The sequence below is a fragment of the Thamnophis elegans genome, chromosome Z (genome assembly GCF_009769535.1).
Source record: "Thamnophis elegans isolate rThaEle1 chromosome Z, rThaEle1.pri, whole genome shotgun sequence".
Taxonomy (NCBI): Eukaryota; Metazoa; Chordata; class Lepidosauria; order Squamata; family Colubridae; genus Thamnophis; species Thamnophis elegans.
The window spans coordinates 85,484,746-85,510,410 of record NC_045558.1 but is presented as its reverse complement, the minus strand read 5'-3'; the positions used below and the strand labels follow the sequence as shown (position 1 = coordinate 85,510,410).

General features: G+C 40.0%; 1 long non-coding RNA gene across 1 annotated transcript in view; it reads right to left on the bottom strand.

Annotated features, from left to right (window-relative positions):
• Positions 1–25,665, bottom strand: part of LOC116522538 — a 31,547-nt gene that overhangs the window by 5,783 nt on the left and 99 nt on the right. Inside the window, exon 2 of the long non-coding RNA XR_004256979.1 lies at positions 7,465–7,588. This is a non-coding gene — a long non-coding RNA (uncharacterized LOC116522538). The remainder of the gene's footprint in view (positions 1–7,464; positions 7,589–25,665) is intronic.

Genomic DNA, 25,665 nt, shown 5'->3' with positions numbered 1-25,665 from the left:
ATGAAATTTATTGAAGTAAGGTTCTACATTTAGGCAACAAAAACAAAATGCACAGATACAATATACCTTGCTCCACAGTAGTAACAGTGAAAGGGATCTTGGAGTCCTAGTGGACAACCATTTAAATATGAGCCAGGAGTGTGCAGCAGCTGCCAGAAAGACCAACACAGTTTTAGGCTGCATGAACAGAGGAATAGAATCAAGCTCACGTGAAGTGTTAATACCACTATATAAGGCCTTGGTAAGGCCACACTTGGAATTCTGCATTCAGTTTTGTCACCATGATGTAGAAAAGATGTGGAGACTCTAGAAAGAGTGCAGAGAAGAGCAACAAAGGGGATTAAGGGACTGGAGACTAAAGCCTATGAAGAACGGTTGCAGTAACTGGGTATGTCTAGTTTACTGAAAGGAAGGACTAGGGGAGATATGATAGCAGTGTTTCAATATCTCAGGGGTTGCCACAAAGAAGAGGCAGCCCAACTATCCTCCAAGACACTTGAGTGCAGAACAAGAAGCAATGGGTGGAAATTAATCAAGGAGAGAAGCAACTTAGAACCGAGGAGAAATTTCCTGACAGTTAGAACAATTAATCAGTGGAACAACTTGCCTCCAAAAGTTGTGAATGCCCCAACACTGGGAGTCTTTAAGATGTTGGATAGCCATTTGTCTGAAATGGTATAGGATTTCCTGCCTAGGCAGGGGGTTGGGCTAGAAGACCTCCAAGGTCCCTTCCAACTCTGCTATTGTATTGTATTGTATTGTATTGTATTGTATTGTATTGTATTGTATTGTATTGTATTGTATTGTATTGCATTGCATTGTATTGTATTTTGCTCTTTGCCTAATTGCCCCCACCCTTGGAAGGGCCTTCAGGGGTAATCTCTAACCCAGTTGGAGGCTCTTCTGTCCCTCCAGTGGAGCTGCAGCCTTTAGCAGCGAGGACTTGATTTCTGCTTGTCCTCCCAGCTGCAGGGGGCTGCCATCTTGGGCCACGTGGGGCCTCTCCTCCCCCTTCTTTCCAAATGGCTCTGCGGGGCAAATACCCTAGCCCCACCCTCAAGACTTAGCAACAAAAAAAAACCCCACAGCTTGTGCTGCTAAGAGCTGCCGGCCTCCTGCTGTTAACTGTGGCCTCCTGCTGAGAGCCTTCTCACCCCCCCCTCTTACTTAAAGGGGAGTGTTCTTAAAGAAGTAGCCTTTGGAATTCTCCTGCCCAAGGAACAGAATAGGGCTTGCATAAATTGTGATAGCAAGGTTGCTGAATCCTCCCCTGGAGGGGGGGAACCTTGCTGCCTGAAGAGAAAACTGGTAATCTTTCCTCAGTTTCCAGGCGCGTGGGGAGGGGTTCTTCCTGTTGCAGGCCTTGTGGCAGCTGCCTCTGCCTTTCCTACTTGGAGATAGGCGGGGGTAATTGATCCACCGCCTGCCTCTTTAATCCCCCTTGATGGAGATATGCCTCCTTTTGGCCTTTGCCTGCCTCCCCCGCCCTTGGCTAATACCTCTGCGATGGTCTCCAACCTTTTTAAGGGCTCCTCAGAGCGTCTGGTGGTGGTTGTTGCTGCAGGGCTGAGAGCTTGGCTCCTGCCGGCCTCCTCTGAGCTGCTGGGGGCCGCCATCTTGGACCACGTGGTTTCAAGATGGCCTCCGGCTCCAAATTCAAAAAGCTCCTCTTTGCTGGAGTACATGGAAATGGCTTGTGTCTTTGCAGGTTGCCATGTGGCTGCCACTGCCGCTGGAGGCTACCTCTCTCGTCTCCCCCTGCCTCCCGCAGCTCTTTTCTGAGCCTCTCCAGCTCTCACCTTGTTCTCTGGTGATCATTGCCAGCGCAGGCCCTCCAGGGCATTTTAACAAGTCGCGGTTCGTGGCTCAACCCCTGAGGGGAGCGGGGGAGCACTCCAGCAGCTTACATCCCTCTGCGACTGGGCTTGCCTCCAGGCGGCTTGTGCCCTCTCCTCCTGCTGCCCGGCCAAGGTCCTCACTGAGTGTCTTCGGATTCACTTGTGGCCAGGGCAGCATGCCGCCCCAGGGGGGCTGGCGGCAGTTCCGATCCTGTAGAAGGAGGCTGTGCGTGGTGCAGGGAGGAAAGATTTGATGGGTCCAAATGAATTCTCTTTAAATCCTAGTAAATTGCTGGAGATCCAGAATGTGCAACTTCTCACATTTGGATGAGTCAGAAAAACTGGGGAATACCTAGTGCCAGGGGCCGTTGCCCAAAGAGCTTATCTGACTCAATCCAATCATGAGAGGATAAGGTCAACCCATTCAAGATACTCCTCCCCCCTCACTATGGAGAATGGACTGTTCTGTAACAGCTTAGTTGTCAGATAATGTTAAGCAAGAGCTTGCTTAATTTGAATGCCTTAGCCCAATATCATCACAATATAAAAATTTAGCAACAATTATACTCTAAACCCATTTCTTGAAGATACTCTACTAATCCATATGTTTTTAATCATGTTTTATTAACTTGAACTTAGAATCTAGTTTATTATTGATTTATACTTTGATAAGAGGCTCTCACCAATTCATAGTAAACTCAAGATAAGACAAAGGCAAGTTTCAGAATTTTTGTTCCCCTCCAGGCAGCCTTGTAATTTTCCTTGGCAACTTTTACCCATCTATTTTGTCTGCTGAATATCAGACAGATGGAAGAGTCGGAAGTCTTTATGCCAAAGCATCTATTAGCCCCACAAAACCTGACAAAATACCCATTGGATTATATCAGGAAAAAAATCACATAGGCTCTTATAAATGCAAATTCATAATAAACCCACTTTGGAATTATTAAAGTACAGTGAACACGCAAATCATATATTTTATAAAAAACAAGTTTACATAACATTAACAAAATCTTCATAAACAAATGACCAAATGTACTCCTATAAATATAGATGGGGAAAGTATTATTGCTGCTAGGAATGGGAGAAACTATATGCATCAGGGTAAAAAATATTTTTAAAAAGTAGCCAGGAATTATGTAAACAAGTGATGATTATTTCTTAATGTGCAATGCTGTGTATGGATTATTACAAAAATATCAATTAAAGTAAACCTTATTTATTATTGTTTGAATAGAGATATGTTGTCGAAGTATAATTTTTACCTACTGTTTAGAAAACTTTTGCCAAATTTACTATTTTTTAAAAAAAGGTATTTATTACAGTATCCATTTTGTCCCTTTAAAATAGTGTGTCAAAATTCAAAAGCAGAAATTAAGTTGAAAAATCTGGCCAGAGACAATGGTCCATCATCATCTTGTGCAGGAAATATTTGACTCTACTATTGTTTGGTAAATCCGTTTTCTTTATAGACCAGTTATCATCATTACACAAGAGACTGCAGACTTTTGCAATTCTTCCAATCCATAAAAAGCTCCTTTCCTCAGCAAAAAAAAGTACATTTTTACCCTTTAAAAGCAACAACAGTTCTACCAATCCAGTTTTCTTAAAACCATATAATTTTATCTGAAATCTCTGTTTTAACTCTGGTGAGCCTCATTCTGTTCTTCTTTTCTTTCACATTTCAGTTACTTTACCTTTGTGCTATATGCCACTCTTCCCAGATGCTGAGGAGCATCTGTAAGAACTTTATATAAACATACATGTCACTTTTGCTTGATAACAGACAGTGGAATCATACAGAGAAATGGTGTTCTCACATTACTATAAGCAATCTAAAAGGGCTTTTACTCTAGAACAGTAACTGCTTTTACAGAAATGAATATGCAAATAATTTACACCAATTTGGTCTCCTGGAGGAAAAAAAAGAGACACTTCTAAGTAACTAAGTCTTGGTAAAACTCATAAGAGTTTGGACCACTTATCTAGATTGTTTTTACCTCATCAGGGGATTTCTCCATTTTTCTGGAACTTGCTGTTTTTTGCCACTCAGATTCAAAAGCATAATGTTGAAGGAAAAAATTATGAGTGGTTGATAAAAAATCAGATGAAGCGGGAGCAGAGGTCGAATGTCTATGATGCTCCCAATAAGTTTCACCAGGCAACAGTTTGTTGAAAGTTTCCGGCTCCTCAGTGGTGATTCTGATGTTTCCTCTAATTATTAAGTGTCCGGGAAAGTTTTCTTTTTTTGATTCCTTAGACTCAAATTCCTTCTCCAAAAGTTTCTCTGAGATTTGTTCATTCTGTTCATTCACTTTACCAGGGTATTCCTTATCACCATCATCCACTACAACCGAAGAAGTCAAAGGAGGCAGCTGGGTCGGAAGATGTACAATGGAGCGCTTCCGCAAGGAGTGAACTGATGGTTGAGGAAACCTCTGAAGGGAAGAAACCTGCCAAGGATCTAGTAGTGCTACAGGCTTCCCAGTTTTTTCAACCATTGTACGTGAAGCAGGTGTTACTTGCTCTCCTGCACGTATTCCAGAAGTTCTTCCAAATCTTTGCCTTTCGGTTACCAACTGAAGTAATAAGCCTCCATCACTTGGTTTGTTTCCAAGGTCATGAATTTTCTGTACCATTGTCTGGTGGTTCTTTAACCTTTCCCTAGGGTTTTTAATCATCAGGTTGATGTCATCAGCTTCTGAAATTTCGGTAGCCACTTTCTTTTGGATCTCCAACTGATGAGATTTCTCTTTTTCCCCTTTTATTTTTGCTTTGGGAGTGACTTGTGGCCACTTCTTATCCTTCAGAGCTACTTGTCGTCTGGCAAGCTTCCACCATTGCACAGTCATTGTGTGTGAAGCAGGTTTTCTTTGCTCTGCTTGAAGTTTGCCTATGCTTTCTGAAAACTGTCGTCTTTTTGTTAGGAACGTAAGAAATAAATTTTCTCCTGTTCGTTTTTTTACAAGCTCATGATCATCTTGTATTATTTTTTGATGGCTCTTTAACCATTCCAGAGGGCTTTTAGATTTTATGTTGATGTCCCAGGAATGTTCTGAAAATTTTGTAGCCACTTCCTTTTGGATCTCCAACTCATGAGTTTTCTCTTTGTTTTCTGCAATTTTTGCTATGGTAGCCAGAGGCACTTGTCGCCCTGCAAGCTTCCACCGTTTTTCAGCCATTGTATGTGAGTTATGTTTTGCTTGATCTTCTGCAAGTTTTCCTGTGGTTTTTGCTAATCCTCGCCTCTTTGTTGGTAACCTAACAGGTAAGTCTTTTTTTCTTGGATTATTCTGAAGCCAATGATCTTTCTTTCCCTTATTCTGATGGTTCTTTAACCCTTCTGAATAGCTTTTAGTCATCAGGCTTATGTCCCTAGAAGCTTTCAAAATTTCTGTAGTTAAATCCTTTTGGACTTCCAACTCTTGAGTCTCTCCCTTCTTGGTTATTTTTGCTTTGGGTGCCACTTGTAGGACATTAGATGATTTGTGCAGTGTTTTCAGCAGATTTTCATGAGATCCCTTTTCATCCAAATATTCATGAGGATTTGATTTAGTTAATCTACTCCATAATTTTAAAATTGATGACCTAAGAAATTCAATGGAATTACCAAGTGTCTCCTGAATATGCACATTGTCATAACTAGGAGAATTGGTATTCCTTTTGCAATTAATGTTTGAGGCTGGGCATGGAAATATAAATCCATCCAACCGTTCAAAAAATACCAGCATTCCAATCAAGAAAATTTGGGTCGCAAAGGGGGCAACACATCTCATGATGCCCATCCCCTCTTGCTCGTTTTACCCAAGTGAGGGATGCCTTGGAATGTTGCAGGCAACAATTGAGGTGATTCTATGCAGTTACTAAGCAACCACATGTTATTCCATATAGAGGCTGCAGGAGAATGCCACTGCTGTGATATCAGTTTAATATGATTCCTGACATCATAGAATTCCCAGAACCGTGGCAACCATATAGGTAGTGACCTCTGTTATAAATAATGAGCTGATTTTATGATTTTATGATATTACTCAGATAATCACAAATGTTCTTGGGTCAGACCAGGCTATTGTTCTCCAGGTACTAAAACAAATTACTGCATACCACTTATAGCTAGAAAAAAGGGGGATAAGCAATTGAGGAAGGAAAGTATTAGGACTTTAGCTTATATACTTCCCCGTAGTGCTTCGCAGCACTCTCTGGGCAGTTTACAATGTCAGCATATTGCCCCTAACAGTCTGGGTCCACATTTTACCAATCACAAAAGGATGGAATGCTGAGGAAACCTTGAGCCATTCATGATTAATACCAACTGTGGGCTGAGTTAGCCTGCGATAGTGCAGGTAAGATAATCATCCCAGAAGAAAGAGCAGATAAATGATAAACATACATTCCTGTGAAACAAACACCTGTCTTCCTTCACTCAAAGTTTATTTATTGTATTTGTGTCACATTGCAAGCAACCCAAATCCTGGGAGTTTATATGATGAATACCATCTGTGGGACAATTTACAATAGTCATGATAAATCTAAAAAACATAAAATCAACCTTGAGAATATTAAAAATTACAACTCAGGAAGGAAAAGAAAAAAAGCAGTAATAGCAAAAGTGATCTGAAGTAATTTAAATGTCTGAATATAATCTGGGACATCAGCCTGATTTCCAAAGGAAAAGTTTTCAAAAAAACCAACAACAGTTATACTGGAAAGCAATCCCTCCTGGTTTCACATTTATCACACTTGGGGATGATAAACACTAGGGATATTTGTGGGGAGGAGGGAACATGAGGATGGTATGTGCATTTAAGTGCCATGGCAAATAGAAACACCATTTTATCAAATGTCCTAACTAGTAAATGATTGCTGGTGGCTTTGGGGTGATTAAATCATCACATGCCCATCATTTCGCTATAACTGCTGTTGATACACATGCCTTCCCCAGAATCTACCTTTGAAGAAAAGGAAGAGCCAGCACAAAAATAAATAATGGGCTTAGTGACTAATTTAAATTACTTGCCTCCATTTAAACATTGACTGATCTATACCTGTATCCCCTGACAATTCATATATAGAGAAACTTCTCTCTCACATACAAATACAAGCATACAGACCTTGGTACCCCCATATAATTCATTCTTAGTCCTGACAAGAAAAAGAGGACAATGGAGGACTATAGGGGAGGTGGACAGGAGAGAAAGGTGAGTGAAAAACTGGAGAAAGGAAAGGAAAGGAAAAAGTAACTGGAAAGTGAGAAAAGATGTTATAAAAGATGGGATTTCAGCCCAATTGACTTTATCAAGCCTAATTTCAAGGGCATCCATATTTTTCAATAGTAGTATTTGCCAGTATTTGCATCTCTTGCACCTTCCTTTCTGTTCAATAGTTTCTCCTATTCTTAGCAACCTTTCCCCTCAATTTGCAATGAGAAATAGAAATAGAAAGCTTTTATCTATTTTATTGAAAATACTAATTAATTATAAATAGGCATTGTCTTTTTTTTGGGGGGGGGAAAGAGTGCTATCTTCCATTGGAAGCTTGCATTTGGTAGCTTCACCACCCAAATGCTCTAAAATCAAGGAGAACCCATTTCCAGGCTAGATAAGGTTCTTAGGAGTGAAGAGGATACCTTTCTGGATCAGCAAGAAGGAAACAGAATCTTTGTCAATAATCTGCTCTTCTTCCATGTTAAAATTGCACAAGAACTTCTTTTCTCCTAGAGGGTCAAGCAGTGAAAATGATAATTCAGTTGCCTAGGAAGAAAGAGAAGAAACATCTTGATAATTTATTTTACAAAGGCTGAATTCTTCAATTCTCAGATTTTTAATACAGTACATTTTGAAACATTCCAATCACTTGGTGCTTTCTGCAGAATTTAACAGAAGCTGCAAATCGCGGAATGGGCTCTTTCCATTCTTTTCCCATCAACTTTCCCTGTAAATTTTCACATGGATTTCTTGGATTGACATAGGATGTTACCTATTGTTCAAAGAAAAATCCATCTGTTCAGTTCCACGCTGGGAGAGGGGCATTGGAAATAAAAAAGAGGTAGCTGCTTAGGAAAGAAGGTCCATTTACTGTTGACCAGAACCACCAACAGCATGTAGTTCTGGGGCAGCTGACCAATTGGTTGAATGTGTAGATGGATCTTTATAGGTTTCCGTGATGCTGCTGGGGGTTGTGCAATGTCTGAAATGCCCCTATAAGTTGTCCAATGTAGTGAACTCTGTGTCTTTTGCTATTCTAATGCTGGTGGCTTAATCCTATCATGTCCTAAAGGTCATGTCCTGTTCTTAGAATTTGGGTGGAGAAGGATGTAAATTTTAACCCCATCACTGGAGATGAAGGTGTTTTGTTTGTGAATCACATTAAGAAAGACTGGCTATAAAAACATGTTTCTCCATTTCTCCTTTGGGGAAGTATAATATTCTGTTTCTTAATATTCCCTCAAATATTTCACTCTCGGGGGAGAGGATTCCTATACTATGAAACACAAATTTCCTATCTTTCAGATAATGTCTGGTTAAGATATCATACAAAGTATCTGTAATTAGTATGTTAATCAAGCCATCATAATTTATAAACTGTAGCAGATGCAATTACTGCAATTGCATTAAAAAGGGGCTTCTGTTCATTTGAATGAGATCGCATTCAGGATTTTTGAACTAAAATTAACAATACTATCTCATTGTTTCAAAAGTGCAAGAGTTTATAATCAATAACTATAATCTGTTTATAATCTGGTTGAAAGTAAGATTTATAATTAATTTAGGTGTGATATGAGAGAATCCTGAGTTATGGCCAAAGTCGGTTCTCTACAACAATCAACAATAATGTTCCCCAGAAATGGAACATTCAGTGATGGGATAAGTCAACTGGAAAATACTGACATGAGCATGAATATCAGCAATGTAAATATGCCAACAAACAATTGAACATTGGATTTCTAACTGAAAAAAGAAACATAATCAATACCTTGAAGACATTGAAGGAAGGATAGATACAAAACTAACATGGAACTGGTTGAGATCAGTGCTGAAGAAAGAAACTGAAAGCTTCATTTTGGCTGCCCAAGAACAAGCCTTGCAGACCAATTGCATGAAAACAAAAATTCAACCTGTCAGCAACAATAGCAAATGTCGCTTATGCAATGAGAAAGATGAAACAGTCAGACATCTAATCAGTGGCTGCAGAAAAATCTCATAGACTGATTATGATCATGATCAAGTTGCCAAAATCATACATTTGAAGCAAAAATGACTGGGAGCACCAAATTGACAAAGTTCTTGAAAATGAGCAAGTCAAGTTCCTATGAGACTTTCAGATCCAAACAGACAGGCATCTGTTCTACAACATACCTGACTTCACTATTGTGGAAAAGAAAAAAAAAGTCTGGTTCACTGATATTGCAATACCAGGTGATGCATGAATTGAAGAGAAACAGCTAGGGGGGAAAAAACAAAATATCGTGATTTGCAAATTAAAATTAAGCGACTATGGGAATAAATAAATGGTTGTACCAATAGTAATAATAGCCCTTGGAGAAATACACAGAGGACTGTCTAGATACATATAAATTCTGAAATTATTAGATCTGAATATTCTGACTTTGCAAATAAACACCTTAGTCGGAACTGCCTATTTCCGTGATGGCGAACCTATGGAACGCATGCCAGAGGTGGCACGCAGAGCCCTCTCTGTGGGCACTTGAGCCATCGCCAGCTGCTCTTCTGGTTTCTGGCACACACCATAGAGCTGGTCTTTGTGAGTGTCAGAGCACTGGAAAATGGCCTGAAAAACAGCCAAAAACCACATCATTTTCAGACCATTTTTAGGCTGTTTTCAGGCCTGTAAAACAACCTGAAAATGGCCCCCAAATGGCCTGTTTTTCATGCTGTTTTGAGGCTGTTTTTCAAGCCATTTTCCTATGCTCTGGTGCCTGCAAAGACCAGCTGGCCAGTGTGCATTCATGCACATTCCAGTTTGGGCACTTGGTGCTGAAAAGGTTTGCCATAATTGGTCTATATACTCAGACACTACCTTAATAGCTCTTAGGTCCTACATCAGGACTTGAACTGTTAAGTTTTTACCAGTCCCAGGCAATGAATCGAAACTAAAGATTAAATCTTTAATAATAATAATGATGGAATAAAATTGAAAAAGAGTTAATATTTTGTATGAACACTAGAGGGAGCCCAAGAGAGAGTTTTAGAAGAGAAATGTGTAATCATTTGATTGGTTAAAGAAAAACAATGTTAGAAGTTGATTGGTTAAATGTCATAATTCTATATAAGGTAATAGTTAGGGCGTTACTATCGCTGATTGGTTTGTGACCGCCCCGATCAGGCTAGCTGATATGGGAGTAGGAGGAGTTAGGGAGGGTATAACTGCTGTTTCACTTTCATTGTGGGTGTGGCTCTTTGTGACTCAGGTGAAGTCAGGGTGAGACCCACCAACGCTTTGCAAACCATTTTCAAATTAGCTTTGATTTTTGATAATAAAAAGAATTTTATTACTCTACTCCGAACCTCGTCTCCAGAATTCTTTTAAATTCTGCAAACAAATTGGGGGCTCGTGGCCGGGATCCAATCTGCGTTGGGGCTCTGAGGGGTCCCCCTCAGGTGCACCCCTTTCCTTTTTGAAAGGAGGGGAGCCACCCAGAGGACTGCGTAGTTTTTGGAAGCCCGTAAAAATTGTGTCATAGACGAACAGTAGGAGGGGAGTGAATAAAATAAGAAATAGCCTGAAGACAGACCGGATAACTCCTGCGCGCGGACCCTGGTGAGTACTGGTTTTGAAAACACCAGAGCACAAGACCCAGGGCGGTCAGGGAGTGTGTGGATGTGAGAACTGGCAGCGGGGCTGGGTTTAAGTCCTTTTGAGGAATCTCAGGGGAGATTTGCAGGACGGAGTGAGTGATGGGGATATTGTGAATATCCAGAGACGGTGACGTGTGGAATTGAAAAGAGCTGCTGGGAGGGACACAGAAGCACACACAAAAGGGAGGGCTACCTACCCATATAAGAGATGGGGGGAAATACAAGTTCAGCTGAGAAAGGAACACAGTGTGTAAAGAAAATTAGAAAGAATCCTAAGCTTAAAATCGACCCGAATGGCCCATTGGGCCAAATGCTGGCTGGCTGGGGGTCCCCACCTTATAATCGGGAAATTTTGAGATTAGGATTGACTAAAGAAAATATGGTAAATTTATGCTGTTTTATTTGGTGGCAAGATGATAATATTGAGTGGCCGCGGGACGGCTCTATGAATTTCTTTAAATGCCGTAATCTATATGATTACGTGAAACAGAAAAAGTGTAAAAGTTTGGACAATGAGTTAGATTATGCTCTGCTCTGGAACCCGGACCTTTGGCCATCAGAACGTATTCTGATGGTGAAGCCCGGAGAGCAGGAAGAAGAGGAAGAAACCCCAAAAAGGGATTTGTTGAAAAATATCCCTCCTCCGTATAATCCGGTTCATATCCAAAATCCCCCACACCCGGCTAATGCAGTAACTCCCCCATTATATCCTGAAATGCAGGGAGGAATAAGCCAATTCACCCCAGGGCAGTGGCCTGGTTCTCCGATGCCCGTATTAAGTCCACAGGGAGGGGAAAACCCAGTTTGGACTCCTAATTGCCACACACACCCCCATCCCGTTTTTAATGCCATACACTCCGGGGGTTGATGAGAAAACAGGATGTTCAAAGGACAAATTGGATAGTGCAAGGAAGAATTTAATAAACCAATTGGGTGAAGAGGAACAGGTTAAGCAATTTCCTCTAAGAGAGACCCCGAATGGAGTAAATGCCCAAGGGGCCCCAATTATAACATATGTACACGAACCGCTAAGGGCAACGGAGGTTCGGGCATTTAAAAAGGAAATGAAAAGCTTCATTGAGGATCCATTAACAGCTAGCGATCAATTGGATTCCCTATTAGGACCTAACATATATACTTGGGAAGAAATACAAAATATAATGGGTATTTTGTTTAGCCCCGAAGAGAGAAATTTAATCAGAGTAGCCGCCATGGCAGTGTGGGAGAGAGAGAACCCTGTGGTGGCGGGAGGGAATCAAGATAGAGGAGATGCTAAATATCCCCTGGTAAAGCCAAATTGGAATAATAATGAAGCAGAGGGGAGAAGAAACATGCAAGATTTAAGATCAATAATTATAAAGGGGATGAGGGAAGCAATACCAAGAACTCAGAACATGACTAAAGCCATGGATATAGAGCAGGAAAAGGAAGGAGCACCAGCTACATTCTTGCAACGTCTCAAGGACGGAATGCGAAAGTATGCGGGGGCGGATCCTGACGATGCCCTAAATGTGCAGATAGTTAAAATTCAGTTTGTAACTAAGGCATGGCCAGACATTGCAAGGAAATTACAAAAGAGAGAGAATTGGGCTACAGAATCTTTAGAAGTTTTGTTAAGGGAAGCGCAGAAAATATATGTGAATAGGGAAGAGGAAAAAGTGAAAAGGGACGGACAGAGGACAAGTCGAATGATGGCTATCGCAGTAAGGGGGGCTATGCAAACCCAGCCCGAGCAAGGAAGGGGGCGGGGCTGGGTGCCACGTGGACGAGGGAGAGACGATACCGGACTTAGAGGGAAGCTCGGAATGAGAGGCAGAGGCAGAGTTAACCGAGGAATGATGAGAAGGGGAACAATGGGAGAAAGAGGAACTTGCTTCCATTGTGGCAAGACAGGACATTTTAAGAGAGAATGTCCCACTCTGGCCGGGGAGGAGCAAATTAACCGATTGATGGAGGAAGATGAAGATATATATTAGGGAAGTCAGGGGCCCTTCATTAGGAGTTCCCGCCGGGAGCCCTTGATAAATTTGGAGGTGGGAACCCAGGAATATACCTTCTTAGTGGACACCGGAGCATCTCGCACCTCTATGTGTGTGATGCCAAAGGAGGGAAAAATTGATGATCAAGCAAAAATAAAAGTCAGTGGGGTAAAAGGGGAAGCTTTTAATATGAAGCAGTTAGAACCAGTGAAAATAAGATATGGGAAAAATGAGATCCGGACTCTAAAATTATTGTATGTGCCTGAAGCAGGAATTAACATCATGGGAAGAGACCTGATGTCTGCCTTGGGAATTACAATAAGCTTTGACAAAAGTGAAACAGTTTATGTTCTAACAGAAGAGAAAGAACAAAAGATTGATCCTTTAGTTTGGGTGCAACCGGGAAATAGGGGTGGATTAGAGATAGAGCCTCTAAAGATAAAATTGAAACCCAATAGTGAGATAGTAAGCCAAAGACAGTATAATATTCCGATGGAAGGAAGAAAAGGTCTTCAACCAGTGATAGACCAACTAATAAACGACGGACTATTAGAAGGAACTATGTCACCTTACAATACCCCTATATTGCCTGTGAGAAAACCGGATGGTACTTAAAGGATGGTGCAGGACCTGAGACTTTTAAATAAAATAGTAGAAACCAGACATCCGGTAGTCCCAAATCCCTATACTATCTTGAGCAAAATACCTGTAGAAAACCGCTGGTTTAGTGTAATAGATTTAAAAGATGCTTTTTGGTCTTGTCCTTTAGACAAAGATAGTAGGGCTCTATTTGCATTCGAATGGGAGAATCCTTTCACTGGGAGGAGACAGCAGTATCAATGGACAGTGTTGCCTCAAGGGTTTACAGAATCTCCAAATTTGTTTGGACAAGTATTAGAACAGACCTTAGAAAAGTTTAAGTTACCAAAAGGAATAAACATGATCCAATATGTAGATGATCTTTTAGTGTCAGGTAAGAAGAAAATAGATACCGAGGAAGGAACAGTAGCTTTATTGAATTTTTTGGCCCAACAGGGTCTGAGAGTAAGTAAAGGGAAACTTCAGTTTGTAGAACCAGAAGTAAAATATTTGGGACATTTAATTAGTCAGGGCTCAAGAAAGATCAGTGCTGAAAGAATTCAAGGGATCATAGAACAACCAAGGCCTAAAACGCAAAAAGAGTTGAGAAAGTTTTTAGGATTAATTGGATATTGTAGGTTATGGATAGAAGATTATGCCAAATGGACCAAAGGATTATATGAACAGTTAACTCAAACAAAACCATTTAAAATTGGGTGGACCAAGGGGTTGGATGAGGACTTTCAGAGACTTAAGCACTTGTTAGTCAGTGCCCCAGTCTTAAGTCTTCCCAATTTAGAGAAACCATTTCACCTTTTTGCATCAGTGGAAGAAGGGATAGCCCTGGGGATTTTGACACAAAGTTGGGCAGGGCAAAAGAAACCAGTAGCATATCTGTCCGAAAACCTTGACCCTGTAGCTAAAGGATGGCCCACATGTATTCAAGCCATAGCAGCAGTAGCGTTATTAGTAAAGAAGAGTGAGAAAATCACAATGGGAGGGGCGCTAATTGTAAGCAGCCCACATCAAGTGAGAACATTGTTAAAACAAAAAGCTGGGAGGTGGTTGACTGATTCAAGGTTGCTGAAATATGAGGGGATGTTACTGGATCATGCTGACCTAGTCCTGACAACTGACTCAGCATTGAATTCAGCCCAATTCCTCAATAAAACCAGTTCATCTGAAAGTGAAGAAATTGAACACTGGTGTAGTGAAATAGTAGATTTAGAAACAAAAATCAGGCCAGATTTACAGGATACTCCTTTGGAAAAAGGAGAAAGATGGTACATTGATGGTTCTTCACGAGTGGTAGAAGGGAAAAGACAAAATGGATACGCTATAATCCAGGAGGGCACATGGGCTCTTCTAGAAGGGGGGAGATTGCCAAACCATTGGTCTGCACAGGCAGCCAAATTGTATGCCTTGAAAAGAGCTCTCATATTGGGGAAAAAATCAAATTTAACGATTTACACCGACTCTAAATATGCGTTTGGAGTGGTGCAGACCTTTGGGAAGATTTGGAGGGAAAGGGGATATGTGACAAGTCAGGGAAAGGACCTGATCCACCAGCAATTAATCAAGGAGGTGTTATCAGCCCTTGCCCTGCCCCATAGAATTGCTGTAGTGCATTTGAGAGCACACCAAAAGGGAGATGAGGTTGAGAAGAAGGGAAACAGGTTGGCAGACCAGGAAGCTAAAGAAGCTGGTATGAATGAAGTTATTGAACAAATTAAAATTATGATTCCCCATGTATTTGAAATGAAGGAGATACCAATTTTTAATGAGAGAGAGGAAAACAAAATTAAACAGATGGGGGGAACGAAAGATGAAGATGGGAAATGGTGGTTACCAGATGGGAGACAAATTCTCAATTACCCCCTCATGAGACAAATCTTTGAAAGACTACACGAGGGGAGTCATTGGGGAACTCAGGCCTTGATTGATGAAGTATTTAAAAAATATGCAGGAGTAAAAGTCTATACGGCAGCACAACAAGTAACTCAAAAATGTATAATTTGTCAAAGAGTAAATAGAAATCAATTAAGGGAAAAACAAAAGGGAGGGAGGCCTTTAGCGCTCTATCCTTTCCAAAATATACAAATAGACTTCACCGAAATGCCACAAGTGGGAAGATATAAATATTTGTTAGTTATTATAGATCATTTGACAGGATGGGTAGAAGCCTACCCTTGTTTTGATGAAACTGCTAGAACTGTTGTTAGATTATTATTATAACATATTATACCAAGATATGGGATTGTTCAGAGAGTTGATAGTGACCAGGGAAGACACTTCACGGGGAAAATTACTCAAGGAGTGGCTAACGTATTGGGAATAAAATGGGACCTACACAGTCCATGGCATCCGCCCTCTAGTGGGAAGGTGGAAAATATGAATGGAAAGATTAAAACAATGTTGACAAAATTGTATTTGGAAACAGGAGTGAATTGGACAAAAGCGTTGCCGATAGCCTTATTTAGAATAAGAACACAACCCAGGAGGGATGTGGGAGTCTCACCTTATGAAATGTTATTTGGAATGCCACTAAGGAATGCTGGGATACGAATGGGGAATTTACCTAGTAAAGACAAAGGATTGATACAATACTTGCAAATACTGTCCCAGACTTTTGACTCTTTCAGGAAAGCGGGCTATTTAATACAGACTCCTCCATTGAGCTTCAAAGTACATTCCATTGAAGTGGGAGACCAGGTGTGGATAAAAACTTGGAAGGACGATTCCCTAAAGCCGAAGTGGGATGGACCATTCCTGGTGTTGCTGACCACAGACACTGCCATCCGGACGAAAGAAAAAGGCTGGACCCACTACACCAGAGCGAAGAGAGCCAACTTGGAGGAGTCGGAAACTTGGAAGGCCTTTCAGAAGGAGCCATTGAAGTTGGTGTTGAAAAGGCAGTAATTCTTCTAAAGGAAAAGGCCCGTGAGTTCCTGGCTTGTGACCAATGTGCTGGTTCTGTTCTTGTCCGTGTGAAGCTTGCTGCTGTTCCCATTGTATTGACTGTGTACTTTGTACCCACTGCCGGATCCCCTGTGACATTATATTGATTGAACAATACCTGGCGGAATATTTTTATTATCCGAGTCTATTTTCAACTGCTCTCACCACAGACCTCCGTATTACCCCAACAGTACAGAGAGCGCTTGATAATCCTTTTTCTGACAATTATCACGCCGCCGAGGCCTAGAGAAGATGAAACCACGATGCCCTTTCATCAGAGGACTGTTACCTGGGCAGGAAGCGGGATTTTGGGACTATTGGGCTCCTCGACCATCTTGCAAGTATTTCCTGTTGCATTTTCTAGGCATGACAATAATGATGGGTGTGTTACTTTTGGTGGTGTGGGGAGCATGTGAATATCAAAATAAGGAGGGAATAGTAGAGGATTTCTATGGACCTCCCTCTAAACAGAATCGCTCAAAAAGAGAGATAAGTTTTCACCATCATGCGAAGAAATTCATAAACTCACCTGTAAACACCATTTGTATAAAAGGAGAGGACTACAGAAAGGAGAATTCCAATATTCGAAAATGACACATGAGGGATGCAATCTAACATTAGAAGTAATGGCAAAACAAACTAAGAGAGGATTGGCCTGGTCATGTGAGAATCAAAATGATGGGTGGAGAAAGGGACTTTTCGAAATATGTAAAAATGCAACTAAGAAAGATTTAGATAATGGAGACCCAAGGTGTTATTGGATTGATAAAATTTTATGGTCTAGTAGCTGCAAAATTTCAGAAGGAAGCCCTGGAGATATACAATTTCTCTGTAATAATAATAATAAGAGTCAAAACATGCAATTAGGATGGAGTGGGATGTGTAAAGTATTATGGGAACCCAGTTGGTACAATAAAAGCCCCTCTTGAACTAAAAGGGTTCCAACTGCTGTAACTAAAGTTGAGTCAGAGAACTGTTCACCCTGCATTACCAAGGCTAAGGTGGGTGAACGGACTATCAACACCTTAATATATCATACGCATCCACCCCAGGGATGTAAACCTACTAAAATGGATTGCCTTTACAACAAAACGATGTACAGTTTGTGTACTCTAAAGGGAAAAACTGTATGTTATAATCCCAACACTCCAGTTCGCCTTAACGTTACTTTATGGGCAGGCTTGCCTAAGACGGGTTTTAGAAAGGATCCCGAGGGAGAGGGTAAGCTGTATTTCCTTAATTATACTATACAGTTGCAGAAGGGGAAACAACCCCTAATTCTGGTGTTTGATGCATGTACTGCCACTAAGTGGGGAAAAGGAGTGCCTTGTGGAGACCAGGCTTGGATTAATAGTTATAAAATTAATCATAAATACTTGTGTGGAACTGTTCTTAACTGGGATTATGGTAATCCTAACGTTTGGATTCCTTGTGGAGGTACCACCCAGTGCTCAGGATGGAAATGTGTTTGTGATCACACAGGGGGTGGTTATAAGGGGTGCCCTTATGTAACTTCTTTCCGAAGGGGTGTCGGAAATACTATCCAATTAGAAATATCCCGTAATATTCCACCCATGGTGACGTATGGTTTTGGAATTGACGGAAAAGGGTTGGATCCAGAGACATATCTAACTATTAAAGTTGAGAGGATTAAAGATGGAGAAATAAAATCCCTTGGGTGGTCTGTGTATGATACTCTACGAAAATTAGATGACCCCTTACCAATAAATACTAAGGCTAACAATTTATTTATAGAAATGGCTGAGCAGGTGGCTAAAACCTTGACTGTTAAAAACTGTTTTGTTTGTGGAGGGACTAACATGGGAGAGCAATGGCCATGGGAAGCTCTGGAGGCTGATCCGGTGACATATAATAATCTTTCGTATGCTGGTAATGTCACAGCAAGAAAAGACTTCACTGGAATTGTGTGGACTCTGTCTACCAACCTGGTAGGGAGAAATTGCTTTGTTAGGAATGGATCTATTCATGTTGGGAATTTAATTTGTCTGGGAACATGGAGTCCTGACTATAGTATTTGGTCTTCCCCGGCTAATAATACTCAACCCCTACGTTTTAATATGACTAATTTAAGCTATTTGAATTCTTCCTCTATTAATGATATGTGGAAAGCACCCAATGCTATGTATTGGATTTGTGGAAAATTAGCGTATGAAACCTTGCCTAAAAATTGGTCTGGTTCTTGTATTTTAGGATGGATAAAACCATCATTTTTTCTGTTGCCTATAAAAGCCCGACAGGTGTTAGGGGTCCCGCTGTATGAAAAGGTTGGCTCTCAGAGCAGAAGAAGACGAGAGTTAGAATCAAACTCGGTCTTTTCCAACTTTCTTTGTAGTGATTTCACGAAATTTGAAAATAGTGATGTTTGGAGCTCAGAAAGAATTATATGCACATATGGTAGAGCAACGTGGGCAGAAGATGGAACTTATGGGTACCGTACACCCATTTATATGATAAATAGAATTATTCATCTCCAAGCAGTATTAGATTTGGCTGGCCAATGAATTGATAAAGCTCTTAATATTTTGTCTACTGCTACAGACAAAATAAGAACCGCAGTATATCAAAACCGTTTGGCATTGGACTATTTGTTAGCCAAGGAAGGGGGTGTATGTGGAAATTAATCTATCTAACTGTTGTTTACAAATTGATGAAACTGGGGCCGTTGTGAAGCAGTTAACTGCAGAGATGCGGCAATTAACTTATAATCCTGACCAGATATGGCGGGGATTCAATTTGGATGGTGGGGGCTTTTTAGGGGGCATTTTTAGAAATTGGAAACAAGCATTGTTCATGGTTGGTATAATTTTTATTGGATTAATGATGCTACCATGTTTAATTCCCATAATAAGAAATGTTGTCACCTCCACGGTGGGAAGCATAATACAAGCTCAGCAACATGAAAAGTCAATGATGGTATTAAAAGAAATTGGGGATCAGATCCAATTATTGGAAAGTATGAATACATTCCCTATGGAAAGTACAATAATAGAAAGAGAAAGGTTGAAAGAAATAAGGGAAAATATTAAGAAAATTGCCATATAAGAGATGGGGGAATTGATGGAATAAAATTGAAAAAGAGTTAATATTTTGTATGAACACTAGAGGGAGCCCAAGAGAGAGTTTTAGAAGAGAAATGTGTAATCATTTGATTGGTTAAAGAAAAACAATGTTAGAAGTTGATTGGTTAAATGTCATAATTCTATATAAGGTAATAGTTAGGGCGTTACTATCGCTGATTGGTTTGTGACCGCCCCGATCAGGCTAGCTGATATGGGAGTAGGAGGAGTTAGGGAGGGTATAACTGCTGTTTCACTTTCATTGTGGGTGTGGCTCTCCTTTGTGACTCAGGTGAAGTCAGGGTGAGACCCACCAACGCTTTGCAAACCGTTTTCAAATTAGCTTTGATTTTTGATAATAAAAAGAATTTTATTACTCTACTCCGAACCTCGTCTCCAGAATTCTTTTAAATTCTGCAAACAATAACAATGAATCAATAATAATAATACAATTTAATTCAATCCATGATATAGCTTTTATCAACCTAATTCCTCTCCAGAAGTAGAAATAGCACTTAGACTTACATACCACTTCACAGTGCTTTACAGCCTTCTCTAAGCAGTTTACAAAGTCAGTGTATTGCCCCCAATAATCTGGTTCCACATTTTACCAGTTCGGAAGGATGAAAGGCTGAGTCAACCTTGAGCCAGTGAGATTCGAACTGCCAAACTGGCAGTCAGCAGATGTGGCCTGCAGCAGTGCATTCTAACCAGTATGCCACCATGGGTCTTATATTGGATGGCTTGAAACTGTGGGAACTGTCACATAAAGGACAAATCTATAAAACGTAGATTGAACTACTCTAAAAAAAATGAATTTTTTTCCAGATTCTGTGCAGAAGATATTTTCTTCTCAAGGATATTGTGAAAAAACAATTCAAAGAAAACTTGCTACTGAGAAGGTTTACTGGGTGTAATTACCACAAAATGGTCATTTCAGGATTTGTTTGGCATGGAATAAATGTCATTTGTACATCTGATATCCCCCCCCCCTCACTTGTGCCTTGGAATACCAGCACCCAAGTAATAGCAGACTGAGAATGACTATCCTAAAGAATTGTGCTTTCTGATGGGGGAAATTAGAGCTAGGTGACAGATTGATTTTTAATTTCCCAGAAACAGCCCTAGAAAAAAATCTAACTAGACTGGACTAATGAGACAAGTATCCCTTAGCAGCATTTTTTTCATCCCCAAAAAAGCATGCGCAAACCTGAATTGCTAATAAGCTAAGAAAGAAATTGGAATGCCAAAAATTTAAAAGGGTATTTTAAAAATATTAGCAATCCCATTTAATTACCCTAATTTAGCTGGAATTTCACACAGTAGATTGCTACAGATTGAATGGATTAAGACTTGAAGCACAGCTCATCAGGGTTTAGATCTGGAGCCTAATTCTATTTTCAAGAATCAACTCAATCAAGTAAAAAGAATTAATCAAACATTCTGATATATGTACGTGCGTACGTACGTACGTACGTACGTACGTACGTACGTACATATGGAACTATAATGAAATATTTTAATAATGAAAAAAACTGATTCTCAGGAAGATAAGGAGATATAATCTAGCACTGTACACAATTAAGACATGTCCAACTGTCAGGATTACTTTGCCAATTTCTCAGGAACCAATCTAAAACCAATTCACAATTGGTTTCATTATATAAATTCCAAATGCAGAGAGCAATTAGTGCTTATGCTCTTTCATCTGTTTAAAAAGTTGCCCTATCAGTGCCAAGCAACTCCTCAGTTACCCTGATTCCTGAAATTTAAATTCCCAGTTACTTCTTTATTTTCTTTATTTACATCTTTTTTATTTTCATAATTCATAAATCTGTAACAGAGATTTTGTAATTACTACACTTTTCCATTTGGATATATCACAGATCCTTTATCTGTTTTCATTTACTGTCTTTATTGCCATATAGTTTATACAGTTATACAGTATATAGTTTATGGTCATATTGTTCCAGAAGCCTTTGGGGAATTATCATTGACTATTACCACATTACAATTGTTTATATGTCCATTTGTCTTATGCTTTTATTCTGTATCTATATTTTTATGCTGTGTCCTGCCAGTATTTTTGTTGAATCCAATGGTAGTGATTGTGGTAGTAGTAGAAGAGGTTGGGGAAAAAAAAGAGGAATAATTTGTCATAGGATGGTTTAATTATGAACTTTTAATATATTAGATATATTAATATAGCTGGCAACAGATATTTGATATCTGCATAATTTTGTAATATATTATATTATGACTGCTACATTTGCCTTGATTCTCCCCGTCTCATCAACATCAGCACAACTTTCTGATTTTATTTTTTAGTTATAGTGCTCAATTATGCCTGTTAGACTAAAGAAGTTTAAAGAAAGACAGAGGGTCTAGGATAGTATACCACAAACTGCTTAGCTTATTCCAGAATTTCCCATGAGAAGATGCATTTTCTCATTGCAAAATTATTCATAGAATATGAAGGCGCATTGTACTGTAATTTTCTTAAGGTTGAAGTTTAAATTAAATTTGAAAGTTTCAATTCACTGTTTTGAATAATGTGTTTAAAAGAAAACTTTGCATTCAATGGTTCTCATAACAGTTTGGGTTTCTTTGTGTTCTTTAATTATTATGTCTGTTATTTATAATTTCTCAATGTTATTTAACTTTTTCTCCATTGAAAGGAAAATGAAGGCCTTTGTTCTTCTTTTAGCCTTTGTTCTGAAGACGGAAAAAGTTTTTTAGCCTCTTTAGCCTCTTAGTCACTTATATTTGTTTGCTATGACTTCTGAAAACATGGTAAGTATTTCTAATATTTAAATATATTTGATTTTATTTGTAATTTATCTTCAGATCATATACATGTTTTCCTGTCAATACAGCTTAGTACAATCATTTTGAGAGTAAAATAATGTGAAAAAAGCTGAGAACAGGGGTTCAAAATAGGCTGATTTTAAGTTGGCCACAACCATATCAGTGGTGGGTTTCAAAAATTGTTCGAACCTACTCTGTGGGTGTGGCCTCCTTTGTGGGAGTGGCTTGCCACCCACGTGACCGGATGGGAGTGGCTTGCCTCCCATGTGACTGGATATGAAGATGCCGACGACACTTGTCAGAACCACCTTAAATTACCTCACACGCAGCACTGGCATGCATAAGAATATGATGTAAACTTGTTTTTTAAAGGCATCTTTGGTTTGCGTTTAAAACAACTTCAACACATGCAATGTTCTGATTGCACCACAAACGCAGTAGTCATCCTTACCTTTCACAGAGGCACTGAGTTTTATAAATATGAGCATGATAGTGTAGAATAATCATATCCAAGGACCAGTGGTGGGTTTCAAAAAATTTTGGAACCTCTTCTGTAGGTGTGGCCTGCTTTCCGGGTCCACTGGTGGAACCTCTTCTAACCGGTTTGGTAGATTTGACGAATCGGTTCTACCGAATAGGTGCGAACTGGTAGGAACCCACCTCTAAACCATATGTTAAAACGTAGATTATAGTTTAAAAACTAAACTATTAGTAAGAAATCTTTTTTTTATGTTAACCTTGAGCAATGAAACTTGATTTCACTGAGGGCCGCATCAGTTTTGTGTTTGACCTCAGGGGGCCTTGGTGGGCATGGCCAGCATGACATCACTTGTGTTGGGAGGTACCTATGATGGCCTGAACGCTTTCTCAGCCAAAACAGGCTCCCGAGCTCTGTTTTCGCCTGGGATGGCCTCCTTCTCTGCTAGCAAAAACGGAGTTCAGGAAGGGCATATGTAGCCCTCGCAAGCTGTTTTCACTTGCAGAAACACCATGGGTGGGCCCTTCACTATTTCCAGGGCAGTCCCGTGGGCCAGATCTAAGCACCCTGTGGGCCGGATCCGGTCCCTGGGCCTTGAGATTGACACCTGACATTAATGTAGTCCCATTGAGAACCATGTTCTGAGTGCAATTGTTAGCCAACTGCAAATCCATCTGGTGTTGTACTGTCTATCCACATTGTTCTACTTTATCAAGAATTAGGCTGTTGTTGATTGTATAAAATGTTTTACAGAACTCTATTATATAGCCATGATGACAATTCTATGGCATGCGTGCCAGAGGTGGCACACAGAGCCCTCTCTGTGGGCATGTGTTCTCTCACCAGCTGCTCTTCGGATTCCATCACATGCATGCATGCTGGCCAGCTAGTCCAGTATGCATGTGCACCGGCCAACCGCTCTCTTCCGGGTTCTGGCACAGACTGGTGTGTTCCAGAACTCGGAAGAGAGCAGCTGGCCATACCATTACCATTGAACCAGTAGTGGTATGGCGGCCTGGATGGCTGGAACTGGCAGTGACCCAGGCCTGCCACGCCCCCAAACCAGTTTCCCGGTCTGTTCTGCTGTTGTTGCCCTGTTTCTGAACATGGGCGGAACTGTTTTCAGTCAACTGTGCATGGGCATCAATTAACAATATAGTAATATACTAATCCAAGACAACTAGTGGTCTATGAGGGGCTTTCAACTGGGCTATGGAAATGGCTGGTAAGGTGCATGCACAACCTTACTTGCATGAGCAACGGGCGAGCGTGCATGCCATTTAAGTGAGTAGCAGTGATTTATTACATAAAATGCAACTCCCCTGCCTCTTTTGTTGGGTCTGGATTTTTTTCTGAACAATTTATATCTTTATAGTAATTCCAATTAGGGGTTCCATCCCACAAAGTTACAGTAATGAAAACAATATTGTCCTTGCCCTCATGTACTATGACTTCTTGTTTCCAATACTTTGAGCTTTAGCGTATGTGTGTCTGAGCCTTTTAGGGCTGATCTTGCATTTGTTTTCTATTTCTCCTGTTTTATATTTGAATAGTAATGGGGAGCCCCTCCCCCAATATTTGAGATGGGGAAGTGAGCTGATGTGTAGTAATCCATAAAAATTGAAAAGGAGGTTTGCACTCATGAATTGTGGTGCTGTGAGTGCTGTTGTTTACACTCAATCAAGGCCAACTATCCTGAGATTCCAGATGGGAGAAATATCTGAAGATGAGTTTTTCCACATCATAGTGGACTCTTGGACTCTGAATGCAGGACCCTGGGCAGGAGGGAAGGATTTGGGATGACTTTCATCTATAACTGTCATGCATTTTGAATCAGATCTTGTTTCCCTTTTGCTGCTATCATTTCAAACCTAGTAAAAGTACCTCTTCTCTAATTCAATGGAGTTGGGAGTTTTCTTTCTTGAGTTTTGAACGGAGGCAGGCCTGACATTTAATGAAAATGATGTAAAGCATATATAGTTAACAATGGAAAGGAATGCCAGGAGGGTGATGATAAGATGTGGATCTATAAGCCAAATAAGCGGGAGGGAGGATATAAAATGGAAAATCCATAGATCCAGGGGATTTATAAATTGGGAAACGTTTTTATCAGTGAGAAAAACTGCACCTTTCTGGAAGGAACTATTCAAAGAAGTATTATATAAACAAAGTAGAATATGTCTCAGAATGCTATTATTATATTCCTTCAAAGAAGAAAATATTAAATTACATAAGATTTAATAACTAAAATAATTAGTTAATGGATGTTGGTAGAGTTTAGGAATTGAGAAATGATGCAGGAAATATCGTCATGCCTTGCAAAAGTTATTGATAAAATTCAAATATCAAATTCACAGTACTTTCTATTTTTATCAAATCTGAGTGGTTACATATATTAATTTGAAAAATAGCTGTAGTTTTGGCAAATCTAGAGATTTATAGCCTGTGAATGAATTTTGAATTTTGTTGAAAATGGCTTCATTTTTTAAGCTAATTTATATGGCCATTTAACTGACCGTGATTCTGATTCTGAGCTAATAATATTAGCTAAAATACTGGCTCAAGCACATTTTTGGAAGAGAGTCACTTTTCCATGCAAAAATAAAGGTTTTTATTCCTTTTTTGTCCTTTAAATTTTTTTGCTCATCAATGAATTTTACTTCTTTCAACTATTTGCTTTTCTTCTCCTGCTAGATTAATTTAGGTTAGGATTATTAACTAATGGTTGACAGTTCATTCTTCAAATTTAAGTTGTCATGTTGTAATCACAATGTCAGATCACATCAATTATGTTCACTGTGGACAAAATCTTTGATTTTGAGGCAGAGGGAGAGGCAGAGGGTGGTGGGAATTGAAGCAGAGGTGAATGAGACAGGAAAAATATGAGGAATGGATGAAATTTTATCCCCAAATTTGCTACTGGTTTCCTTTCCAGTCGAAATCTGGCCTCCGCGTGCAGAAATTATGCATTCTATGAAGACATTTTGCGGCTTCGAGCACTCAAAGCTTTCCATTTTTCCGCACGGGAAAAAAAACCAATGGCTGCTTTTTAAAGAGACTTCTTTGGGATGGCCGGAGGTGGGGGCGATCCAAGTGAATAAGGAGGGGGAAAAAGATAATACCACGTCGCAA